Raw genomic sequence first — 26,084 nt, 5'->3', positions numbered from 1 at the left:
GCAATGAATATTTGTGTAAAAGTCTTACATGGACATATGCTTTCATCTCCTCTAGGAGTGGAAAGGCTGTGTCATGGGATGGATGGGTGTCTAAATTTACATGAATTTGCCAACTCTTTTACGAATAGTTTTACAATTTTACATTACCACCGGTAGCATACGAACATTCTGGGAGCTCCGTATTTTTACCAATAGTTGGTATGGCCAGTCGTTTTAGTTTTAGGCATGGAAATAGATGTATGGTAGGAGTTTATTATTATTATTATTATTATTATTATTTTGTCTTTTTAGGGACGCACTAGCAGCATATGGAAGTTCCCAGGCTAAGGGTCGAATCAGAATTACAGTGAGTTGACTGTGATTTTAATTTGCACTTATCTAAGTGGGTAATTGCTGGATTCCTGCTCCAGCTGGACCAGGGTTTCCCAAAGGATGGGTGGCGTCGGTGAAGGAATGGACACAGGCCTGGTAGTTATGCAGGACTGCTCTTTTATTGCTTGTACAGGCTTAGCTTATATACATTTTTTTCTCTTATATCATGCATCATACATCCTTTTTTTTTTGCCATTTCTTGGGCCGCTCCCATGGCATATGGAGGTTCCCAGGCTGGGGGTCCAATCGGAGCTGCAGCCACCAGCCTTTGCCAGAGCGACAGCAATGCGGGATCCAAGCCGCGTCTGCGACCTACACCACAGCTCACCGCAATGCCGGATTGTTAACCCACTGAGCAAGGGCAGGGACTGGACCAGCAACCTCATGGTTCCTAGTCGGATTTGTTAACTACTGCGCCATGACGGGAATTCCCATCCTTTGACGTTTTTTAACTTTTCAATCCATCGAATATTTCCCCATGATTTTACGCATCAGGGGGACATACGTAATGTTCCTTTTCTTGTACTTTCCTCTTGACTATTTAGAATCAGATGTACTCATGACTATGACCTAGTTCTCATGGAGCAGAAAAGGGCAAGCTTATCAACTACCTTACTATAGATATCTCTTTGTTCAGTCTAGACTATTAAACCTAACTACTTTCCATTAGCAAAGGTAACCTATATTTATCAAAGGTTACTTATTTCTCATAGAATCAGAAGCCATGACTTTTACACTCTTTGGGGTTGGGCCCATAGACCTGACGTAACAGCTTACAATTGGTTGGCCATCTACAGCAGCCCCATATTTCCCTAACTTGTTTCCAGTTGCTAGGTACAAACCGGACCAACTTTCCTTGTGTCAATGCCCAGTAACAATTGTGTTTATTGGCCATTCCCTGGCAAGGAAAATGAGATCCTCTTCGTAAATGGAATGGCCTATGCCCTGGCCTATTCATCTAACTTCCATTGGAGGCACTCCCATCCTGTAAGTATTCTATTGGGGACTTTTTTAGAGAGGGGCAATCCTTGAAGTAGAGAATGGCTAGAAAAAGGGGGAATTGTAAGGATTTTAGGGATTTCCGGCAGCTTATGAGTAAGCACTAATCCCCGACATTTAGCCTCTCCTGGGCCTTTTTTCGGGGAATTTTGATTTGGCAGCAATTCCCCAGCTCCTGCAGCTTTTATAAACAACATAAGCAGACAGAGAAGAAGAAGCAGGACTGTCATTTTTCCAGACATGCTGTGCAGTTGGGTCCTTTGGTCTCCCTGTCTTTGTCAAAAGGAAGACCTTCAAGAGCAGCTCCTGGCAGGTAATAATTAGAGCATTTTTCATGCCTTTTTTTTTGCTATCTAGTTAACTTCTTTGTTGGAATGTCCAAGGATATTCATCAAATTGTTTTCTATTTGTCAGAGATCACTATCTTTCATTGCCTGATGTGTATATACGATGAATGCTGCTGTTTCTTTTTTTCTAGTTTTGTAATTGTTTTAGATGGCAGAGTAAATCCAGTCTCTATTACTAGTACTCCATCTTGGGCAGAAGCAGAAGTTTTTATTTACACAATTTTTATCTTCTTGCCATGTAAATGAACCCATGCATATGAATCCATGTATATTTTGCCTACACAGCAATCATTCCAACCTAAGTAAGCATTTCAGTACTTTCCTTTTTACCTTATTTGCTTCTTAGGCCTGTCATCAAAAGGGCCCAAGGGCCATACTCTTCAGTATGTGGTATTATTTTTTTTATCATGCGGATTCATTTTCCCACACTTTTTTGTTTGTTTTAATGGGCATATCTGCAGCATATGTAAGCTCCCCGGCCAGTGATTGACTCCAAGCCACAGGTTGCAACTGTGACCGTGCTAGATCCTTTAACCCACTGAGCAGGGCCGGGGATTGATCCCGCATCTCCACAGCAACCTGAGCTGCTGCCATTGGATTCTTAACCCACTGCACCACAGCAGGAATTCCCATTTTCCCACACTTGAGAAATAAATAAATTCATCTATGGTTCCTACACTTATTTTGAACTTCTCTGCCATTAAAGGCATGGGATTTACTCTGTAATAATTCTTCAGTTGTTACAGTGTACATTTGCACTGCATCTGTACACATTTCCCCAGATGCCAGCTTTGAATCTATTCACAGAACTATCATTAGCTTTTGTTTAAAGTCATTGATTATCTTCTCTAATTACTATAGTTGAATAGTTTGGTGTTTTCTATAGTTGACTGTGTTCCCATGTGGTCCAGGCAAATGACTGGGTATTAATAATTAGCATCTATGTCTAATCTGCTTATGGCCCACCTCATTTTAGGGGAACAATATATATCTGGTGAGTCCCAGATATACCTGCAGCAGGGCTACCACGTGTATTGTAAACTATTCCCTTTATCACCATAGATCATGATTTCACTCTGCAGGACTGTATTATAAAGGTAGCTGAGGAAATAAATTCCTAACTACAACCTCAAACAATAGAACCTATCATCACAGGTAGCAGGCAGAGCAGAACATAGTAATAAAAGAAAAATCAACCAAAAGCTGCCAAATTATACTTTGTTGAAGGTATTAAGTTATGCTTCCAAAGATAATGATCAGCTATACATTGTGTGTCTGGGGTCCTAAGCGCAGTTCCTCTGTTTTGGGTCTCATTCCTAAGCAATTAACTCATAATTTGCCTTTTATTTGGTCAAAGGGAATTTTTATGTTTTTCATTCATCCTTTTGTTGAATTACTTTAGCAGGTTTCTTTTATTAACTCGCTACTCCAGAGTTTGGAAACAAAAATTACAGATGTTCATATTAAAGTAATAGATTTATCAAATTAACATTTTCCCTTAATAAAACGTGTATGTTTTATTTCAATTTATCACCTTCCTTCTGTTTTAACAAAAAAAAAAAATCTTATTTCGTCAGGTCCTATCTTACTGATCACTGTCAAATATATATGTGGAAATGGCCTGCTTATCACTGGGTCTGATCTATTTTCCATACTCCACCATTTTTATCCCATGAAGGAGTTCTCTGATGTGGGTGATTCATACAAGAGGCCACAGGGGACCAGAAACTGTCAGGTTAAAAATCATAAATATATTTTTTTTGTCTTTTTAGGGCCACACCCATGGCATATGGAGGTTCCCAGGCTAGGGGTCTAATCGGGGCCACAGCTGCCAGCCTACATCACAGCCACAGCCACACCAGATCCAAGCCATGTCTGCAGCCTACACCACAGCTCATGGCAATGCTGGTTCCTTAACCTTAACCTCATGGTTCCTAGTTGGATTCATTTCCGCTTCGCCACGACAGCAACTCCCCAAATCGTTTTATATAATATTGGTTCACAGTTACTTTCCTATGAAAGGTCGGGTGTATTTTGTCGTGAAATATTTTAAAGAATACTACTGGCTAAATACTTTTATTAACTTTGTTTATAGTAGTGGCTCTCAAAGTATGGTCATTAGGCAGAAGCAATAGCTTCTGGGGGGAACTGGTTAGAGATGCAAATCTTGTTCCAACCCCCTTTGCCCATCCCGTACCTTATTTACAGATCTAGTGTACCAGAAACTCTGAAAATGAAGCCCAACAATCTTTGGAGGTTCCCAGGCTAGGGGCTGAATCAGAGCTACAGCTGCCGGCCTATACCACAGGCACAGCAATGCGGGATCCGAGCCGCGTTGGTTGCTCATACATTGCCGGGACCTACACCACAGCTCACGGCAATGCTGGATCCTTAATCTGATGCGTGAGGTCAGGGATCAAATCCACAACCTCATGGATCCTAGTCGGATTCGTTAACCACTGTGCCATGATGGGAACTCCCCAACAATTTTTTAATCAGCCTTCCAGGTAATTCTGAGTAAGCCAAAGTTTGAGAACCCCTGTAATAATCTTACTTTGTTGCTTGAAAAACTCTGAGACTGCCATAAAATGAAGTACCTCAAGAAATATCTACCATTAATTACTTTTTTCAAATAGTCTAACTGATGCCCTACACCAAATTCCTTGGATCAAGTCAATTGAAGAATACTGTCAAAATCTTTATAAATAAGAAATAACATGATATCAAATTTAGTATAGGCACCTGAGGATATAGCGAAATATTATGTTTCATAAAATAAGTTTAAATGAATTCTTCCCTGAAAAATTTAAGCAGAATAATGGGCTAGTAACCATGATATTTTCATCATAATATTAAGTCTTTTCTTAACCTGCTTATCAACCTATACAGAGTGTATTTTAAAAGCTGAGTTAGAAATGTTAACTTAGGGAGTTCCCATTGTAGCTCAATGGTTAACAAACCCGACTAGTAACCATGAGGTTGCAGATTCGATCCCTGGCCTTGCTCAGTGGGTTAAGGATCCGGCGTTGCAGTGAGCTATGGTTGTAGGTTGCAGATGAGGCTTGCATCCCACATTGCTGTGGCTGTGGCCTCTGGCTACAGCTCTGATTTGACGCCTAGTCTGGGAACCTCCATATGCTGTGGGTGCAGCCCTAAAAAGACAAAAAAAAAGAAATGTTAACTTAAAAATACGTGCAACTTAAAAGTTGAGAGTTAAGTTTTATTTGGGGCAAAATGAGGACTATAGTCTGGGAGGCAGCGTTTCAGAAGCTCTGAAATACCACTCCAAAGAGGCAGGGGAAAATGTCAGTATACAGGTGATTTGGGGGAAGGGGGGAGGTACATGCAAACATACATGTGTTTTACAGAAGGCTGCTGTTAGTCTTGTGAGGGTTACTGCTAGTCATGAGAAGTAAACATCACCATGAAGGGTTTTAGTGCTTTTCTAGATACTAGGAGATGCAAGAATTGAACTCATAAAATATTCTGGTGAAAATATCTAACTATCTGAAGACCCGTTCTGCCAGTTTTCCCAGACCACAGAGTGCCTCGATTCTGATCTTCACCCTGAGCTCTTTCAGGGGGTATTGAGGGTTGGCAGCTGCAATGGCCCATGATTCTATATGCATAGAGGCAGATGGCAAGTGCCAATCTTCAATTCACAGAAATAGTACCTTTAATAATGAAAACTGTTCAGTTTAAAATGATACCTGTGATATTTCCTTAAATGAAAAGATACAAAAGAAAGTTGTCCAGTGACAGTGACAAAGCTACATTCTTCTATAAAAATTTTAAGATAGGCGTTCCCGTCGTGGCGCAGTGGTTAACGAATCCGACTAGGAACCATGAGGTTGCGGGTTCGGTCCCTGCCCTTGCTCAGTGGGTTAACGATCCGGCGTTGCAGACACGGCTCAGATCCCGCGTTGCTGTGGCCCTGGCGTAGGCTGGCAGCTACGGCTCCGATTCAGCCCCTAGCCTGGGAACCTCCATATGCCGCGGGAGCGGCCCAAAGAAATAGCAAAATGAAAAAAAAAAAAAAAATAAAAATAAATAAATAAAAATAAAAATTTTAAGATAATAGTGTACCTTAAAGTCATTTTAACGAGTGAGTGATCTCCTCCATTCTTTTTTTACCTGTCAGACATAGTTTATATTTATTCCTTTCACTGTTTGGAAATAAGAATCTCAAAGAATCCAATTCAATAGACTGTAATAAACAGGTAAAAAGTCGGTTCAGTTGATTCCGATACTTAGCAGCTGTCAATATAGTGATAAATGATAGCTACATAAATGGGAACTCTGATCAACCCATCCGAGCACCCCCTCAAGTATGTGCCATGAGCATGGATCTTCAAAGACAATAATAAGAATTAAGCTATGTTTGGGACACTTCTAGAATTAATAGATGTGATTACTCTTGGCAGCTGGCTAATTATTTCTGAAGCACTTTATAAAATGCCAGTTTTCTATCTGAATGTGCCTCTGTCTTACTACCTAAGCAGCACAAAATGGCACTGAAAAATCGCTATGCTTTGCCACAAAGCAGAATTTTCAACAGCAATAGAACTCTAGTTTTTCCTCCTTATCCCATTACTCCACTCATTTTAAAAAAGATCTGTTTTGAAGTTTATGTTAAAGGAACTTAGGGACATTCCATTTTCCTCAGGGCACAGAATCCCTAGAGCATGGCTCAGCCTTAGACACTCTTCATGATCCTAACAAAGTGGTACAGATGAGGTAGTGAAGAAAAAGATCAGGCTGTTTTGACTCAGACAAACTTGGAGTCTTTGTTCTGACACTCACTGACTCTGCCCTTTGGACTATTAAATTAACCTCTCTTAGTCTTAGCTCCTTCACCTGTAAATTAATGTAGTAATACTTACTTTAAATGATTACTGTGCGATTTAATGTTTATGTTGGTTTCTCTCCTCACTAAAATCCTCAAAACCCCTCGTGGTGAGTTTATGTCAATAAAAGCAGTTCACTTACAAGACAGTGATTACTATACTTTCATTAGTCATTGTTTTCTGGGAGACAGTGATTTTGATTTCTAATTATGTTACTTTGGTTCTCTACTGGTTCTAGTTTTAAGATGTTTTTGCTGTGTTCTTTAATGCTGTTCCCATAGAACAGAAGTTAACTTTTAACACCCCTTCAGTATTAAATATTTAATGATGTTTGAATACTAACCTCTTAAGGAAGCTATAAATCATCTGTAAATACACTAGTACAAATCATAAAGGCTTAGATCTCTTCTAGATACTGAGAGAAACAAGGAATTAAATCCACTACAAGCTAAGAGAAGTTACATGGGAGATGTTATATGTAAGGAGAGCAAAGAATGTATTTCAATTTCTTTCCCTGGAGTGAGAAACTTTTTCTGCTAATTACTAGTTAATGACCATAAAGCGCATTGAAAATACGTAAGTGCTGTATATAGTCCTTATAATGATCAAACCTTTATGACTGCTTTGAATACTATGATCATTTAACAGCATTTGAACACTCTTCATGCTAACTGCTTTTCTTAATCATTTCCATTACAGGGTGGCTGCTCCCATTTGAAAAAAAAAAAAAAAAATCCATATTCTTGGAGCTCTCATCTCATCCTTAGTTCAAGTCCTCTGGTGTTCATGTTTGACTTTAGCTCAGATATTCTTTTAACTACTAAATTGTCTCTATTTCTTCATGTATGGTGTATAAATAACACCAGTGGATGGATTTTTCCTTTACTCTCATTTCGAAATTAAAATTATCTTAATGTTGCTATAGGCTAAAGTCTAAAATCCCAAGCCTACCTTTTTAATCTCATATATTTGTGATTCTGGTCAACTGCCACATTGCCTACCTTCTCTCCTTCTAAAGGCACAAGTTCAATTCTCCTGTGTATGGCTTGGCTGCACATTGCATTTTGTGTACTGCTCTACAAACACAGCCATAGCAACAAAAAAGTGATAACTTAAGCTTATATGAACTTTCATGGATAGGAAAAATAAATGCTTGGAATGACATCAAACACTTGTCTCTGTTTGTTGGTCCCTCACTCTGGGATAATATGAAAACCATGGCTAGATTGTTCTTTTTCTTTTTTCATGTATGGAGCACCAAATTAGCTGCTATGATTCAGGCTGACCTTCTAACACTGCTTTGTAGTCGTGGTCCCTTGGTGCTCAATTCTGTGTCTGAACTGAGCAGCAAATGATTTATCGCTGAGCAGAGGAAATAGAAATGGAAAGAGAATGTGCAAAAGGAATACATGTGGTTGGCTGTTATCTACATATATTTCTTTAGAATTTAAACTACAAACACTCAGTATGTTAACAATAGTTTATAACTAGGTCCAAATTCTGTCTGGGCCTGTGATGAAATGATCTGTTAATATTGTATATGTTCTATTACCTCTGAATAATGATTGCTTTGTTTACCCCATTCATTGTTACCACAGCAATTTATTAAGGCCTAGATGTATAACCTGTTTAAGCTTATTTTAGAAGTAATTCAACGCTAGAATTTGTTTTTCATAAACTTATTTTTGTAATCCTATATGGCCTTATAATTAAGTACTTAAAACTGGTGTTTTTAATTGCTCTATAAAAAACCAAGTGGCAGAATAAATGTAGATTTATTCTAAGCAAAGAACCTATAACTAGATGCACAGGTATTAAGAAAAAAATTAGATTAGCATTCACCCTAATTCAAGTACCTGACCTCCAACATGGTGAATTTTTGTTTGAAATGGGAAAATGCAATACCTCATGGGCCATGGAAGCCAAAGATCTTAATCACAGCTGCATTACTGAGGTCAGAATCCATGAGGGAGGAAGACGTCCTTCAGTTCTGTACACAGGGAGACTTCCTCTCACTTCTTTGGCTTCCCCTGAACTAGAGAATTAGCCCACCACTTCCACGCAATCCAGAGCCTTCAAAACAGTGTTTCATTGTCTCAGAACCTGCTTTACATGTCTTCTGTCCCTCACTTGTTCACGTTCTACTCCTATGCAGCCTTCGAGGTTTGTGTTCTTCTACAGTGCAGTCTGCCTGCCCCAAACGTGGGCAGGTGCCCCAGCCCACTCTGAGAGCCCTCCAGTCTTCCTCTTTAAGATCACTATTTTCGGTCAACAGAATACTTGACTTTCATGACGGCAGAAACAATATTTAATTCTGACACATAGGTTTGACACATACAAACTCAATAGATGTTTTGGGAATAAATAAAAGAGTAAATTCCATGCTAAGGAATTTACCATTTAAGCTATATAAATGCTTTGGAGGTTCTAAACAGGAGAGTGACAGATATGGTTTGGAAATATAAATTTTTAAATTCTCGGTTTATGATGAAGGGTCCCCACATGAAAAGGAAAGAATGAACTCCTGCATGTTTAGGGAAAACTGATTCGTTAAGAGGAGAAAAATAAAACTTAATCCTTACTTTTGATTCCAAAGAGATTAAAAACCTAAATGTGACAAGAATTTCTATGTAAGAAATTTCACTTGTGGAAGAATTTATCATTGTGCTCTACAAGGTAAAGAACCGGTTAAACAAGATTCAAAAACAAAACCCCAAACCCATGATGTAAAGCTAAAACTTAATGAATTTGAGTAAATCGAATTTAAAGATCTCTGTTTAAAAGCACAGTATGGACAAATATGGACACTATTAACCTTGAACTATGGAAGACAATCTGTGTACATCAAAGCAAAGGAATGTCTAATACTTGGATACAAGACAATGTCCTGGAAAGTAACAAGAAAGGAGACAAAACCCTATAAATTTATAAATGGGGAAACTCTAAATGATTAAGAAGAATATGAAGGTGACTCCAACTAATTTTCAACAAACAAAAGCTTGATAAAAATGTAGATTCCAATTAATATAGATGAATAGATAGATATAGGAGGAATTCCTAGAAATTTCAGGGTTTGCTCTCTGTGCTCTATAACTACGATCCTGAGATGTTTGTTAGAATGTTTCTATCTTTGCTTTTTAAATAATAAATTACCATAGGTTAAACATAATTATTAAAACTTCCATGTTATTTCTGCCTTTTGCTGATTATGCAGTGTGTAATAACCCGTATTTGTATCAACAGGGCTCTGGGCCTATATTTTAACAATCATTAGGTTTTAATGCATATGTGAATTGCAGTTAAAATATGAATCTTTTATATTCCTATTTCTAAAGTAACTGTAAACCAGATCCTCCCACCCCAAACAGACTGTATATAAAACATTATTATCACTTATTTCTTACTCTGCTGACAGTGAGAAGAAGTGGTCTGTGTTCTAAAGGTTTTTATAGCCTCCCCTGAGAGAATGAAACTCAAAGTAGCTTCAGGCACATGTGAGAGATAATCATTGCAACATTTAGTAGTTTGTAGTTTAAAAGATAATAAGGAATATATCTGAGATTAGGAGGATAAAATAAAACTCCCCAAAGAATTGTTCTATTTAATTATTTTGAGTAATATTAAAAAACTACCTTGTTTTTATTTTTTACTAAAAATATCATATCTACCAAGTTTCTGATTCATAAACATCTGTTCCCTCACATGAGGAAGCCGAGGTAAATAAACTGTATGTATAGTTTAAAGAGGTTGCTGGTCTAACCTGGAAAGAAAAACCAAAGGAAGGTATTAAGTTATGATTATAAAAGAAGGTACTGAATTGTGATAGATTTTTAACATAAATTTTATTTTTTATGTTTTTTTTCTTTGAGTACATTTTTATTACAAGTGATTATCTTATTCATGGTGATGTAAGAGGAAAAAATCATTATCATAAGGTGTTCTGGCATTCATATGGAGCGTAAATAATAGCCTTCCAAAGATGCATCCAACCATTGCGAGCACCTTTCCCCCAACAATGGGGAAGTTGAGGAAGCTGATGGAATTAAGGTGGCTACCTAGCTGACCTTAGCATAGGGAGATTATTATAGATTACACTTTTGGGTCCAATATAGTTACCACGGTCCTTTGATGTGGAAGAGGGAAGAGTCAGTGTCAGAGTGATGTGCTGTCACATCCCTGGCCTTTGCTGGCTTGAAAGATGGAGGCCATGAGCAAAGGAATGTGGGTAGCCAGGAAAAGGCCAGGAAAAGGATTTTTCCATGCAGGCTCCAGAAAGGGAGGCAACCCTGCTAACAATTTGATTTTTGCCCAGTGGGATCCATTCTGGACTTCTCACCTCCAGAACTGTAAGATAATAATTTAATATTAAGTCACTACACTGGCTGGAATTTATGTGAGTAGGATGACCAAACATTCTGAAATCCTAGTCACCTGATGTTTTAATCTGTAGGCATCGCTTCTTCAAAGAGGAAAAGGAGCAGGGACTCAATTACTATTAGAACAGAGGTTTGGAGTGGTAAGCCAGGATGAATAGACACCAAGGTACTTAGAACAAAGGATTCCAGATTCTCCCTGAGTGGTGATCAGTTCCAGAATAAGGAGAAAACCTTCCCACATTAGCACAGAAATCACATGGCCAGTATGTCTGGTCCAATCTGCAAATGTGCTCTCAGGATGCTTGGTCTGGCACTACAGAAATGGCCTGTGTTCAAAAAACTAAATATATGCTGGCCCTTCTTCTAACATGTGTTAACTAATTTAGAAAAGCATTTGTGATAGAGAGAAATCAATAAAATATTGGTTATCAATATATGACTGGTTTCTTGAATTCAGTGATAGAAAAGCAGCTCCTAAGAACTGAATGATTCTTGTCAGCTGATTCACTTATTGGTTTTGTTAAAACACTAATAAATGAAAACAGCCAATGCTGTACATTTTCTCTGATTGGTTCATTTGGCTCTGGCTGGTTTGAAGAATTTATGATTCAAAGATGTGATAAATCCTAAATGACTAAGCAATTAAAGCTATTCTGAAAAGACACAAAACATTATAGGGGTGGTTGCATTTCATCAATTCATTCTAATTATTTGTAAATTCAGTGAACTCACTAAAAAATAAGTCAATAATGAGTTACCTGGTGCCCATCCAGCACCTTTGTGTAATAAGCAGAATGGCCCCCTAAGGATACCCACATCCTAATCTCTGGAACCTCTAAATATCTTACTTTGCATGACAAAAGCAATTTTGCATATGTAAGTGAAAAGTTACCAATTTTAAATGGTGAGATTATTCTGGATTATCAGGGTCTCCAAAGAGGTCTTTATAAAGAGAGAATTTTGGCTGGCTAGAGGCAGAGAGATGGAGCAAAAGGAGAAATCAGACAGATTTGAAGTCTGAGAGGGTCTCATCCCCCACATGGAAAGCATGAAGAGGAGTGGGGAGAGTTTCTAGAAGCAAAGACTGGCCTCTGGCAGGCAGCCAACAAAAGTTACAGACCTCAGTTCTACAACCACGATGACTGACTCCTACCCACAGCCTGAAGGAACCTAGAAACAGATTTTGCCCCACAGTCTCCAAGGACAAACCCAGTTGTGCCAACATCAACTTGATTTCAGACTTGTGAGACCCTAAGCAGAGGACCACTCAAACTTACCAGCCATCTGACACCACAGAAGCTGCGAGGTAATAAATTGTGTTATTTTAAGCCTCTGTATTGTCGGGGAGTTTTTAAAGCAACAAAAACAAAACAACCTTGCTTCATTAAGCAGGTACTGCCTAGAGTCAGCAGGACTCAGTAAAGCACCAGGCCGGAGGATGGGTCAGATGGTCCAACCTGGGGGATAGCTGGAAGGAACAGAGAGAGAGGAGAGGAGAGGATTATTGTTTTCCTCTCAACTGGAAGCAGCGCCTTTGAATTCTTGGTGATACTACTCTAACTACACAGCTAAAATGAAAATCAACTCGGAACTTCTGGTTCAGTGCAATACAGCACCCTCTCTCTTAGATTCATCTATCAGCCTACGATACCACCTGGTTGCTCCTGAACCTGGGCTGTGAAGTTTATCTTGGAAATTCACAATCTTTTCTTGCCATGAACTGTGTTAGAAGAGACATCGGAGACATTTTTTTTGAACACTGCCAGTAGTTGACAATTTGTCTTCCTAGTCAGACCTCACCTCTTGAATTGCTTTACTCATAGGAATTCTCATGATTTCTAAAAGATTTGGTTTTCATTTGAATACATAATTTTTTTGGGCTGTGCCTGTGACATGCAGAAGTTCCTGGGCCTGGGATCCAATTCTCACCACAGCAGTGCTCTGAGCCACAGCAGAAACAGTGCTAGGTCCTTTACCTGCTAGGCCTCCAAGGAACTCCTTTGAATAAATACTTGAAGAAACCTTGCTACAATCTGATTATATTTCCTGTCAGGTATCTGTAAAAGACTGCTTCATTTGAAAAATGTTATACTTTAAAAAAAATGTGTTATATCTAAATGTACAGTAGTATCACTGGTTTGCTAAATTCTGTGAAACACATTCTTTTGCTTGCTTTTCTTTGGCCTGTAATAACTTTCTCTACATTTCCCATATATCCCTCTGTGATTTTTCTCCCTCTGCCATGTTTTAGTTAGTGTGATCCTTTAAATGAGACAGGCACCTGTCCTTGTCGTTAAATGGCACCCTGTCCTAAGAATTTAAAGACCTCCGAGTGGCCATCAGAAAGGTTAACTGCAAATGAAATGATGCATCTCAGTGTTACTATGGACTTCATTAAAATTTAGTGTCCGTTATTGGTCTTTTTTAAGATTCCAAGTTCCATCAAATCATTTGATTCTGCCCTTGTAGTTCATTAATAATTCAAAAACTTTGTTTCAAACATCCCTTGTCAGCATCTTTAAGCATCATGCTAGTGGCCAGACATCATCTGAATATCAAAGAAGGGAACCTCTGATAGATACAGGGTTTATCCCTCAAGATGAATCTGTTTCTTTTCAACCCACTTACCTAATGGATGGAGATCACAATACATCCAAAAAGCCCATCCTCTGAGTATGTTCTAATAAATAGACTTAGATATTTAAATGATACAGTGCTTGTGTTATAGTCTATAAAGAAAACATTTTTGTGGAAAACTTGAAATATAGAAACTTAAAAATGGAAAATTAAAAACAATGCATTCTCTCTTTGCCTAAATATAACTGTCATCGTCATTTTGGTATCCTTGCCTCCAGTAATTATGTATATCTAAAAGCATGCTATGTATGTAGATTTTCAGTTGCTTTTATTTTGCCTGCCAATGTATATTTTCTCCTTTTGTTAATGCATCTTACAAATTAAAACGTGAACTATTATACAGATGTGACACAATTTATTTAACCATTTATCCATGGCTCAATTCACAGTTAATGAAAGTTGTGCTATTGTAAATAAGATTGAAATACACGTTTTTTGCACATAAATTTTTATCCTACTCATGGTAGATGCTAAAAGTCTATAAAACTTTTGAAAATTCATGATACTGTGGCCCATTTCTTCCCAGCTCTAGGAGACAGTGTCACATAGCTATGTCTGCATCATGTAATATTATCCTTTAATCCTGCCAATTTGACAGATGTGTAGTATTTTGTCATTTTAATTTGCATTGCTTTTCTAGTAACACTATGTTTTCAATCCGTGATTCATTATATTTAAAATAATTAATGATAATTTCTCTTTTATGTTTACCTGACAGATTTAAATGATTTACATAATCTTCCCTATTTAAGCCTTCATGATACCATGTGCCTCTCTGGCACAGTAATTTTGGCACTAATATGTATTATTCATTGTTTAATGCCTTTCTTACTGCTTTGCCCTTTAAAGCATGAGCTATGACATTTTCATTCATCCTGAATAGGTCTGAGTTTAAATAAATAAAAAGTGCACCAATGCCCACAGCTATTTCTATGACATAGCTGGAAGTATTAGTGACTGACTGGTAAAGAATAAACTAGAATGTAGAGAAAGAGTGGTCCAAAAATTGCGGTTAAAATCCTCACTTTGCAGATACATTTCACTCTGTGGGCATATTTAGAACTTTTCCAAGAATCTTGGATAGGTTTGTGAAAATGATGGGGCTCTGAAGTTTTAGCTTTAGTGCTTTCCTGATCAATCCACTTTGGCACTCACTATCATAGGCCCCTTGCCAAGCTCAGTGCCTTGCACATGCACATTTGCAAATCATGGAACCTAGGAGAGACCTTACTGGATTAGTGCTTTCAGGGATGGTCTTTCTGAAGAAGTGACATTGCGTTTGAGACAAAAGGTAAAGACAGGGGAAACTTAAATCTCATAAGAAGAAATAGCACTAGCAAAAGGCAGAAAGCAAGGATAAGCTTCAGAACTTAGAGGGGATGAATAAGAGACAGGGAAAAATAAATTAGAAGTGGAAAAACAACCATGAGACCAGGTGCATCCTTATAGGCAAAGTAAAGATCGTGGATTTTCCAAGTAAGCCACTGAGTGATGCTAAGCAAGGATAAAAGTATGCGATATGCCGTTTATAAATGTGACTGTAGTTTCCTTTCAGTGAGAGATAGGTAAGAATGGGAACACAAGTGTTGCAGACACTGCAACAGTCCAGCTGGAAATGGTGACATCTGGGGGATCAGCTATTGAGATTCACATGATTATTTAACACCAGCCTATCAATATGCACCAAGAGCCATGTGCTCCCTCTGAGTCAGGGGTTCAAATAGAAAGAAGGATGTCATAGATACTGCAGTTTCTAACCCCGTAGGTTTATATTTCAGTGGGAGAGGAAAAATATTAAGCGAATAAAATAAATGCATGAAAGGGCTGTCATTCTCAATTCCTTAAGGCAGATAATGGACTATATTGATACAGATGAAAAGAGCAACGCTGCTTTTTCAGATAGGTCAGGAAGACTTCTCTGAAGAGGAGATGCTTAAAGTTGCCCTCAGCAGGAGGAGGAGAAGTCAAAAGAGCATCTCGGGCAGAAGGAGCAGAGACCCTGGGCCAAACTGGGTATATTCTAGAACTGACAGAATAAAAGTAAGACAGACTGGAGATGAGCTCATAAAAACACAACAGTACAATGGAGGCAAGTGCCCAGCCACACGGGTCTTTCCAGTCCTGGTCCAGGTTTGCTCCACATGCAATTAGAAACCATGCCCAGAGTTTCTTACATGGGGTCACTCTTTGGAGGTAAGTGGATAGAATTTAAAGGGTCCTTAACTTGAAGGAGTAAACACTGCAGGTTTATTCCCACAAACCTCAAAATAAAATCTAGCAAATATAGTAGTATTTGATGAACACGTGACTTTTGTCACCAAAAAAATCACAGACATTTCCACAGCACTTCATTACTGAAGCAGATACTCATCACTGCAGTGTAAGTACAGTTATTCAAGGTCATTAGATTTTCCTGTTTACTGTGTTGAAAAGGAGCACTTTATCTCACAAATTAAAAACAAAATGGTTTGACAGATATCTTTCAAGATTTTTCTTACTATGTAATTCCCTTTATGCATTTAAAACCATTTTTCGGAGTTCCTGTCATGGCACAGAGGTTAATGAATCCGACTAGGAATCATGAGGTTGCAGGTTTGATCCCTGGCCTTGCTCAGTGGGTTAAGGATCCCGCGTTGCCCTGAGCTGTGCTGTAGGTTGCAGACACAGCTCGGATCCCGCGTTGCTGTGGCTCTGGCGTAGGCCGGCAGCTACAGCTGTGATTAGACCTCTAGCCTGGGAACCTCCATATGCTGCGGGAGGCCCTAGAAAAGGCAAAAAGATAAAAATAAATACATAAATAAAATAAAATAAAACCAAACCATTTTTTCTGGGAAGGAGTCTAGAGTCCCCCTAGATTGCCAAGGAAGCAGAAAGCATAAGACAAAGAAGCAAAAAAAAAAAAAAAAAGTAAAATTTTATGAAGAATCTCTTCACTGAGTGCTGTTAAGCAAGGGAGTGACAAAATCAGATCTAGTTTTATAAACTGCTTTTACTTCTGGCGCTAAGAGGAGGAAGTGGTGAGTTCAGATGGGAAGGTACTATGTGGGTGAGTTTAGGATGATGGTGGTGAAAATGCAAGGCAGTTGAACAGAAAGGAAATGCTAAAAAGGCTAGTTGATGACAGGGAGACAGGAAGAAAAGAAAGGACTCAATATGATTCAAGGTTTGTCACTTAGTAAATAAATGGAGAGACACACCATTTACTTGGGAAGGCAAGTCTAGGGATAGAAAACCAAGATATGTGAAAAAAATTCCAGGAGTACCTTGCCTTTGAAATGCTAAGAAGTCTGAGATCCTGTTAGTCATCTAAGTGAAAACATTAAGTAGAAGTAAATTTTAAAAGAAGGCAAAATCTTACTTTTTTGTAGGAGTAGATGTAATAGCCTAAATGTAAAAGCCCAGACTATAAAATGTTTCAAAAAATACAAGTGAGTAAACTGTTGTTACCTTTGATAAGTCATATATTTCTCAGATAAAACATCAACAGTATAAGTGAAAGGAAAAAAAGCTAAATAGGACTTTATGAAACTTAAAAACTTTTATACATCAAAGACACTATTAAGAAAGTAAAAAGAAAAGCCAAAAACTGGGAGAAAATGTTTTCAAATTATATATATGATAAGAGATATAGAACTCTTACAACTAATATTAGGGTAATTAAACTTTTAAAATTGGGCGAAATGTTGGAGGAGATATTTTATCAAATAAGTTATGATTTTATCAAATAAGTTATGCAAATGGCCACTAAGCACATGAAAAAAATGCTCAAAATCATGACTTAGGGAAATGTAAATAGAAGCCACAATGGGATACTACTTCATACCCCCAAGAATGGCTAAAATCAAGTACATGTTTTGGCAAGTATGTGGAAAAGGTAAAACATTAATATATTGCTGGTATGATTATAAAATGGTATGATCACTTTGGAAAACAGTTCGGCAGTTTCTTAAAATGTTAAACAGGGTCAGCATATGATGTACCACTTCCACTCCTAAGAGTAAGGTCAATGAAACTTGCACCCATACAAAGGTTGCTTAATATCCATAGCAGTGTTATTCCTAGTGGCCAAAAACTGAGGAATAAGCATTAAATGCTTATCAATTGGTAAGCAGATAAAGCAAAATATGGTATATATACAATAAAATATTATTTGATGATAAAAATGAAGTATTGATGTATGTTACAATTTAGATGAATTTCAAAAAATATACTGAATGAATTTTGTTTCAAAAGGTTACATATTGCCTGATTCAATTTATATGAAATATTTACAAAATGCAAATCTAGAGAAAACAAAATAAATTAGTTGTTATCTAGAGTTAGACATGAAGATGGAAAGTGGCTGCAAATGAACACAGGAATATTTTGGGGGTGAGGTGTAGCTGGTGATGGAGAGGCTCTAAAATTAGATTGTGATATTTCACAACTCTATAAATTTATTAAAATTCATTGTCTTGTACCTTTACAGAAGAGTGGATTTAACAGCATATATTATACCACAGTATAACTGTTAATAAGATGAAAGTTAATTAATTATATGAGCTCTGGGCTGAATGAATGAATGTGGAATTTTCAGTATGAAATGGTCTGTCAGTCAGGATCCAGTCAGGAAAATGGAAACCCATTTGGAAACTCAACCAGGGGGAATGCAGGAAGTTACAAAGGTGAGAGAGGAACTTGGAGAAAGGGAGGCAGTACATGCAGTAGATTCATAGAAGGACCAATGTTATCTGAGGGCTAACTTTGGATTGAGCTGCTGGGGTAATGTGACAGGAACTACTAAATGCCCCTTTCTCATCTTCTTGTGTTTTCTTTCTGGAGGCATCTAACAAAGGAGTCTGAGAACAGGATTTTTTACAGTTCTGGTCCTGGAGTTCCTGCTGTGGCACAATGAGTTAAGACCCTAACTGCAGTGGCTTGGGTTGCTGCGGAGGTGTGGGTTCAATTCCCAGCCCAGCACAGTGGGCTAAAGGATCTGGTGTTGCTGTGGCTGTAGTGTAGGTCACAGCTATGGCTTGGATTCAATCCCTGGCCAGTGAACTTCCATAAGCTGTGGGTGTGGCTGTAAAATTAAAAAAAAAAAAATTCTAGTCCTGTACTGAGGTGTGGCAGTTGAGAGATGGGTAAATAATTTTCACATATGTTGTGAAAAGGGGCAAAATACTCAAAAAGTCAAGGTCATGTGGAAAAGGCAAACCTAAAACGGCAATCCTTAGGAGGAAAACAAGCAACATGTACATAGATTCATTCAAGCCAAGGAGGGAGTGACAACTGACTCAAAAGGCACTGAGGGTCCAAGTGAGGTGAGGGTAACAGAGTGATCACAGGCTTTGACAACATGCAGGGTATCAATAACATTACTAAGGGCAATCTTCATGGAATGCTAGGAAATCAACAAACACTGGAGTGGATTACAGAATAACTGTGGTGAGCAGTGTGAACTTTATTTTTTTTAATTATTATTTTTTGTCTTTTTGCCTTTTCTAGGGCCGCTCCCGCAGCACATGGAGGTTCCCAGGCTAGGGGTTGAATCAGAGCTGCAGCTGCCAGCCTACGCCACAGCCACAGCAACACAAGATCCAAGCTGAGTCTTCGACCTACAACACAGCTCACGGTATCAATGGATCCTCAACCCACTGAGCAAGGCCAGGGATCGAACCCACAATCTCATTGTTCCTAGTTGGATTTGTTAACTACTGACCCACGATGGGAACTGCAGCAGGGTGAACTTTAAAACTAAATACACTGGATAGCAAGAGGTATCTTTAGACTGATGAGGAAAGAGAGCTTTTGGTGCACTTTTTTTTTTTTTTTTTTTTTTTTTTCTTTTTAGGGCTGCACACCTGTGGCATATGGAAGTTCCCTGGCTAGGGGTTGAATTGGAACTGCAGCTGAGGCCAATGCTTAACCCACTGAGCAAGGCCAGGGATTGAACCCACATCCTCATGGAACTCCTACTTTTAAGTATACATAAGCTCATGGAGGTTTATATTCTGTATTGACATAATAATGAATGGCTAATGACTATTGAGGGTGTTCTATGTGCCAGACACTGTACTCTTTACCGACATATCAACACATTTGAATCTCAAAATGACCCTCAGAGTTAGATATGGCCATTGCCATCTCACAGATGAGGAAACTGAGGCACTGAGGGTTTGTCATTGTCCATAGGCAAAGGGAACATGGGGGACGATTAGTCTTTGAGATTAGAAGAAATTCTTTGCAGAAATGGAATGGAGAAGAAATTGGATCCAGGGATGGGTATGAAGCAAGAGGAAATAAGAATTTCCATTGACATAATTGTCATTTCTTTGAGTGGGACACTGTTTTAACCCATTTCCTCATTGCATTCTCACATCAACCTGTTCAAGTTTTGAACATCCCAGCTTTTCCAATTCTGCTGACATCCCAGCTTTCCAATTTTGATCCTCATCTCAATCCCTCAAATCAGAGTCACTTTCTAAGTCTTTGTGTCAATTTCATCTTCTCCACAAAACCTTGGATGGCTATACTCACAGGGACCCCCTCTGTGCTGAACCCAAGCTCCACACCATTACAGAATCCATTTTTATCACCATCATGACATTTTTGAATTATTTTTTCCACTGAAGACAGTAGATCATTATTCTTCTGAAGAAAAAGTAAAAAATATTTATTTTTTGACTGAGTAGAAATAAAGGTGAATCTAATGTAAAAAATAACATATTTGTTTGCTTGAATGACCAGCATCTGCTGAAATTTACGGTACAGCTATAGCAACTATATTTTCAGAATAAAATTGGCATATGCAGTTAACACAACAAAAAAACTGAAATGATAATAGACATAATTGGGGTTGCATGGCTTTCATATTTATATTTGCACCTACAACTAAAATAGAAAAGTTTTACTTCCACAATATGAATATAAACAGTGTTTAATTATTATGATCTCCATACGTACCAAAGTACAGCTTTCATACCCAAAATGTACTACTGAATATTTTTTCTGCCTACTGACTTACTAAATCCAACTATTTTATTTATTCCTTGCCTCTTTCTCAAACACAATTGAAGTTACTCTTAACAAGAAGCTAAAAATAAACATCAAGACAAAGAGGAACATGAAGAATGCACATAAATTACCTAAAAGTATTTATTTTCATAGACTGAGTCTAACATTTGATATTGAACTTTTTTGGCTTCTAGGCATAAGTAAAACACAATTTATAGTAGGAATTGTTTTTCCTTATATATTAAATTTGGAAAAGAAAATCAAAAGGACTTTTAATTTTTTACTATTTTCTAACTATGATTTACTCTAAGTATTTGTATGGGAACTGTCTATTGATTTTGTGAGTGATCTTATTCTTTCTGACATGTGTCCAAGCCAGGAAAAGGGACTATGACAGTGATGATGATGCAGAGACAATATAGTAAGTGGGCATGTAATTCTCCCATCCCTCCCATAAAAACATACTAAGTATTATGTCTTGATTGAGAGTATGATTCTTTATAACTTCCTCCTTTAAAATTGAGGTCTCTAGAATATTTTGGAAGATGTTACAGAGTGCTTTGAGAGACAAAAAAAAAATAAGGCTCTGAATTTTTCATTTGAAAGGTATCTGCTGAAGCCCCAGCTCCAGTGGGAACCCCTCCTCTCCTTCTCTGGGGAAAACAGCAAGCAGCAGTTGCTAAGTAAAAGTACAAGTTGTATTAACACCTGCAGCCATTGAGAACAGGACTCTTCAGGCACATTTAATAACTCAGGTGATTAAAAAGCACAGAGCCTTCATCGGCCAAGAGATCCTATGTTCTCTAAAAGGGAAAACAGAATGCCACTGGATGATGATTGTGACAGTGAGGCAGCAAAGCATTGCGAGCATCGGATCCAAGCCTGGGAACAGTTTGCTGAAGCCTCTCCCAAGGGTCTCCATCAGCAGAACTCAGTAACAATAATGCTTTTCTCCTCCACCACCACGAACAGAAAATTCCATTTACTACTCAGAAAGCATGCGGCAATACCAGGAAGAGTGAAAAACTTGACTGATCAAGAATACAATCATTGGAAGGCTACTTTTCAAACAATAGCAACGGCAGTGTAGTTCATCCACCAAGGAGTAAATCTCTATTGCCCAGTTAGCTGCCTGGCTTTAAATCCTACCCTCATCTCCTCACTGCGACACCTGAGTGGGGGATTGCATTTCTCAATGAGTTTATTTCTCTACCTTTAAAACAGAGCTCAGACGTGAAACTCATCCCATAAGGCTTTCGGAGGTTTAAATGCATGACGGGATGTAAACACTTAGAACAGTGCCTGGCAGTGTAAGCTTTTGAATGATGACAGTAACATCCGTACCATGGATAGGATTAATACATGTGGAAAACCATTCCTGACTTTGGGGATTATGTACAAATTCAAAGGAGGGTAATGTATTACCTGATATGGCTTTTGCCATATGAAGTTTTAGGGAGGTAGCAGTGCTTTAGTTTAGCAAGTTTCTGTCTTGCTCAGGTTTGATTAATTTGCTGACACTGTAGCCTGGCCTTTTATGAGTGATAACATATCACCTACTTTCCTGTGGCATCTTAAAAATAGCTAAGAATAACAGAATTTCCTTGTGGTTTAAGATGTATGTGGCATTTTTAGCACAGGGGTAGGGAACAAAATAACCCAGACAATTTTTAGAAGGTGTATCGGCTTAGCTTCATTTAATTTACTGAATCATCAAGTGCCTTCCTGCTATACATTAGTTTGTTTGCTCTTGTAATTTTCACATATTAGTGTGAAGAGTATGTCATTAGTGGAAAGGGTGATTTATGGTGATAATAATAGCAGACTAATTAATGTGCATACATAATATAAAGCAAGTATTTGAGGCATTCTTACTATCTTGATCAAGCTTTAGGAAACAGCATGATAGAGGTTTAATCAGCCTCATGCATGATTACTTTAACTAAATGATACATTGCAACAAAAATATCCAAGTATTTGGGAAAATATTGAGTCTAAACATTGGTAAGTTGTTTAAGAGGGTAAATTTTTCTAGTTTCTAATATGTCTCATTTCTTATCATGGTAAGTATTACAAGTGAAAGAAGGTTGCCACTCCACTGAATCCTTTCAAAGATTTTTACAAGTTTCAAGAGAATGCAAAAGCCTTTGTGAATCAAAATGTTTAGCTCAGCACTTTAAAATCTTTCATGTTGGGTTGTAGATGACAGCGCTAGCTTTGAAAAGGTAGAAGGAAAGTTTTCTTTTGTTCAGCAGCTAGTCAATGTTTTGAAGCCAGATTTAAATTTCAGACTGCCTAGGTTTTGTTAGAGGGGAGAATTTTCCTGAGAATTTATGGTGGTTAAATAGGAGATATTTTAACATGATTTAACATTGCATTTCCCTTTGCTGCCCACTTTGATTTTCTTCAGGCCCTCAGATGGAATTCTCCATGTGGTGGGTACTGGAACTTGCTGCCCACTTGCTTTTTTTTTTTTTTGCACAGCAATCCAAATTTATTTAACTACTGATGCTAAGTTATACAAAATTGCACCACTTTAATTAAGGCTTTTAGTTTACATTTGGCCACCTCAAAGTAGTTGTAACATTAGGTTGGTCAATTTAAATACTGTGGCCCCCTGTCGGAGAGACACACAATCTTTATACCCAAACATTAATGCATACAAAGCAATAAGACCTTGTTAAACAAAACAGCAATAGTTACAACTTAGGCCTTGTGACCAATTTATCACACATGATTAAAATTACTTCCCACATTCCCATCCACAGTACTTGTCCACCCTTTAACATCCCAACCAAAACACTACATATGCGAAACAATCACTAACACGCAAAAATACTAAATCTGTATATTTGGTATTGCAAATACCATGAGCAATATGGTATTTGCATGGTATGGTGTATGCCATATGGTGTATGCATAAGCAAGTGAGGGATTCACAGTGAGAATCTATAGCTGCATAAGCCTGAAAATGGTTTACAAAAATTGTTAAATCATCAAAAAAATCGTTTGAAAATATACACTTCTTATTGTAGACCCCCACTGTACACACTGCTATAAACACTGTTCTCTAGGTAAACAAAAAGGAAACATATAATAAGAGATTTGAGAAGTCTGGACATTTCCTTCCCAACAGATATTAAAGCTAAGACATACTGAAAGGACTATCATATTTTAAAGACAAGATCACTGTCTTCAGAGGTTTTTTTAAAAGTTAAAAACTACATAGCTGTGTTAAAGCACAGATTGGTACAATACAATGATAATGACCTTGAATTTCTTTAAAAAATTATGATAATTATGATAAACAGATATCAAAGAAGTGTAGTTATACAGAGTAGTCTAGATCGGAGCTCTTTGGACTTTCTTTTATTAAGCTAAAATAGTGGTGCTTTTAGGATTTACATTATTGTACTCTCCAATACAAAGTATAGGGCATTTTAAGGTATATAGTACATCATTTTTATACATGTACAATATTGGTGGATGAAAAATGCCTCTTAGCAGTAATACTGGATGTAGCCTCTGGTTTTATTCAGTACCATACTCCAGGACTATTATATAAGTAAAAAATCTCTCTTGCCTTTATAGAGAATTGAGATTTATGCCTCCATCTTCTGAGGTGCTGCTGGGTGACTCTTGCTGTCACCCTCTTTGGGTTCTAAGAGCTGTGTCACTCAGAACACTTCATATTCCAGGGGAGCCCACAACCAGTGATGATCACCACAGGTGGATGAAGGTCAGAACCTTTCAACACCAGCTGGGAGAAGCTTGAACACCTGTTCTGCCTCAAAGCTCCCAGTGGGGCAGCTGAGTCCTTCCATGTGCAGCATCTGAGCTCAGCTTCTCTATCATCTGAGCTGGCTTCCCTTCTCTTCCTGGATCCAAGGGTCTGATCCCCAGGGTTGCTCCTCATAAGTACTCTGAATGCTCAACTCCACTCAGAATCAACTTCCCCGGAAGCCCAGCCTGCACTACTCAGCCCCTGTGCTGCAGCACACATAGAACCTTCCCAGCATTTCGCTTTTTATTTCTTATAATTAAGCATTTTCCTGAAGAAATACAGAGAGAAAAGTGAGCAGATGGGAATGGTGGGGATCACTGTGTTCACTCCACTAGGCACACAACTCAGAAGAAGAAACAGAATGTCACCCAGGTCCCAGGTTCCCCTCGCCCTCAGGGTGGTGGCTGTACTGACACAATTTTGTCCATTTTTTGAATTGATATAAATAAAATCACACAATTTATAGACCATGTAACTACTGGCTTCTTTCATTCCACACTGAATTTGTGCAATCCATTCATGTTATGTGTAGTAGATTTCTTCATTGCAATGCATTATTGATCATGTAAATATGTTACATACCATTCATCCACTAACGGATATTTGTTTTTGTCCTATTTGGCTGCTATGAATAGCACTAAGAATGTAATTATAAATGTCTTTTGATGAACATATATATGTATTTCTTTTGACTATCCTATCTGAAGAGAACTTGCTACTTCATAAGGAACATATGTGTTTTCAGATTTATAGATGGTGCCAGTCTTCCAACATGGTCAATTCACATTTCCGCTAGTAATATATGATACGCCTATTTGCTTCCACATGCTTGCTCATAATTGGTATATTGTGCTTCTTTCCTTTTAGCCTTTCAGGTGGATGTGTGATATTATTGTATTATGATTTTAATGTGTATTTCATGGACAATTATGAAATTGAACACATTTTAATATATTAATTGGCTTTTAGGTATTTTCTTTGGTGAAATGTGCATTCCAATTATTTTTAAATTATTTTGTCTCTTTTTAGACTGATCTTTAGAAGTTACTATATGACTTCATTTAAGTTATTATGAATTGTGCTTCTCAAGTCTCTCCTACTCTGTGGATTATATTTTTATTTCTCAGTGGTAATTCTGGATGAACAGAGTTCTTAAGCTTAATTCAGTTTGTTTTTTTCCATTAGAGTTAATATTTTTTGTGTGTTCTAATTAAGAAAATTTTGCTTCTTTCTCCCGTGAAGAATTTTTCATGTTTGCCCCTAAAATCTTTATCATCACCAGTATCATCATTTACCATTCACAAATAAATGCAAGTTTCAATGCAAATTTACTTTTTGTATTGTGAAGTTGGATCAAGGTTTATTTTTCAGGAAGGTCATAAATTAGATGGCTGTGGACACTCAAGTCTGTTTCTGGACCCTATTCTATTTCATTTATACATCTGTCTATCCTTGACCCACAACCTCCCTGTCTTAATTACTATAACCTTATAATAGGGCTTCATATATGGTAGTGTAAGTGCCCTAGTTATGTATTATTCAAGTGTCTCTTGAATTTTGGGGACCTTTGTATCCATGTACCTTTCAGATGTGTCTCAATTCCCACAGAATGAAGAAATGCTCCTGGAATTGGGATTGGATCTTTAGGTCAATTGAGAGACAAATGACATCTTTAAAATACAGAGGCTTCCAATGCATGGACATTGAAATATCCTTCCTTTTACTA

The 26,084-nt window shown here is 37.8% G+C and overlaps 1 long non-coding RNA gene across 2 annotated transcripts; it reads left to right on the top strand.

The window, feature by feature from the left end:
• The first annotated feature begins 1,215 nt into the window (after nt 1–1,215).
• On the top strand, nt 1,216–25,689 carry LOC110261626 (uncharacterized). Of its 2 annotated transcripts, none has more exons than XR_014832124.1 (2): nt 1,216–1,359; nt 7,265–13,920. It is a non-coding gene; the product is annotated as an uncharacterized LOC110261626 (long non-coding RNA). The 2 variants fall into 2 exon arrangements; XR_014832125.1 differs by lacking the exons at nt 1,216–1,359; nt 7,265–13,920 and adding exons at nt 1,600–1,684; nt 21,181–25,689.
• Nucleotides 25,690–26,084: the final 395 nt, after the last annotated feature.

This window comes from Sus scrofa, chromosome 1 (assembly GCF_054392235.1).
Source record: "Sus scrofa isolate SSC_HxYL_T2T_F1_AM1 chromosome 1, Sscrofa_HxYL_maternal_Yorkshire_Landrace_v2.0, whole genome shotgun sequence".
In the NCBI taxonomy this organism is placed as follows: domain Eukaryota; kingdom Metazoa; phylum Chordata; class Mammalia; order Artiodactyla; family Suidae; genus Sus; species Sus scrofa.
The sequence above is the reverse complement of the archived record's forward strand: the minus strand, read 5'-3'. Positions and strand labels throughout refer to the sequence as shown.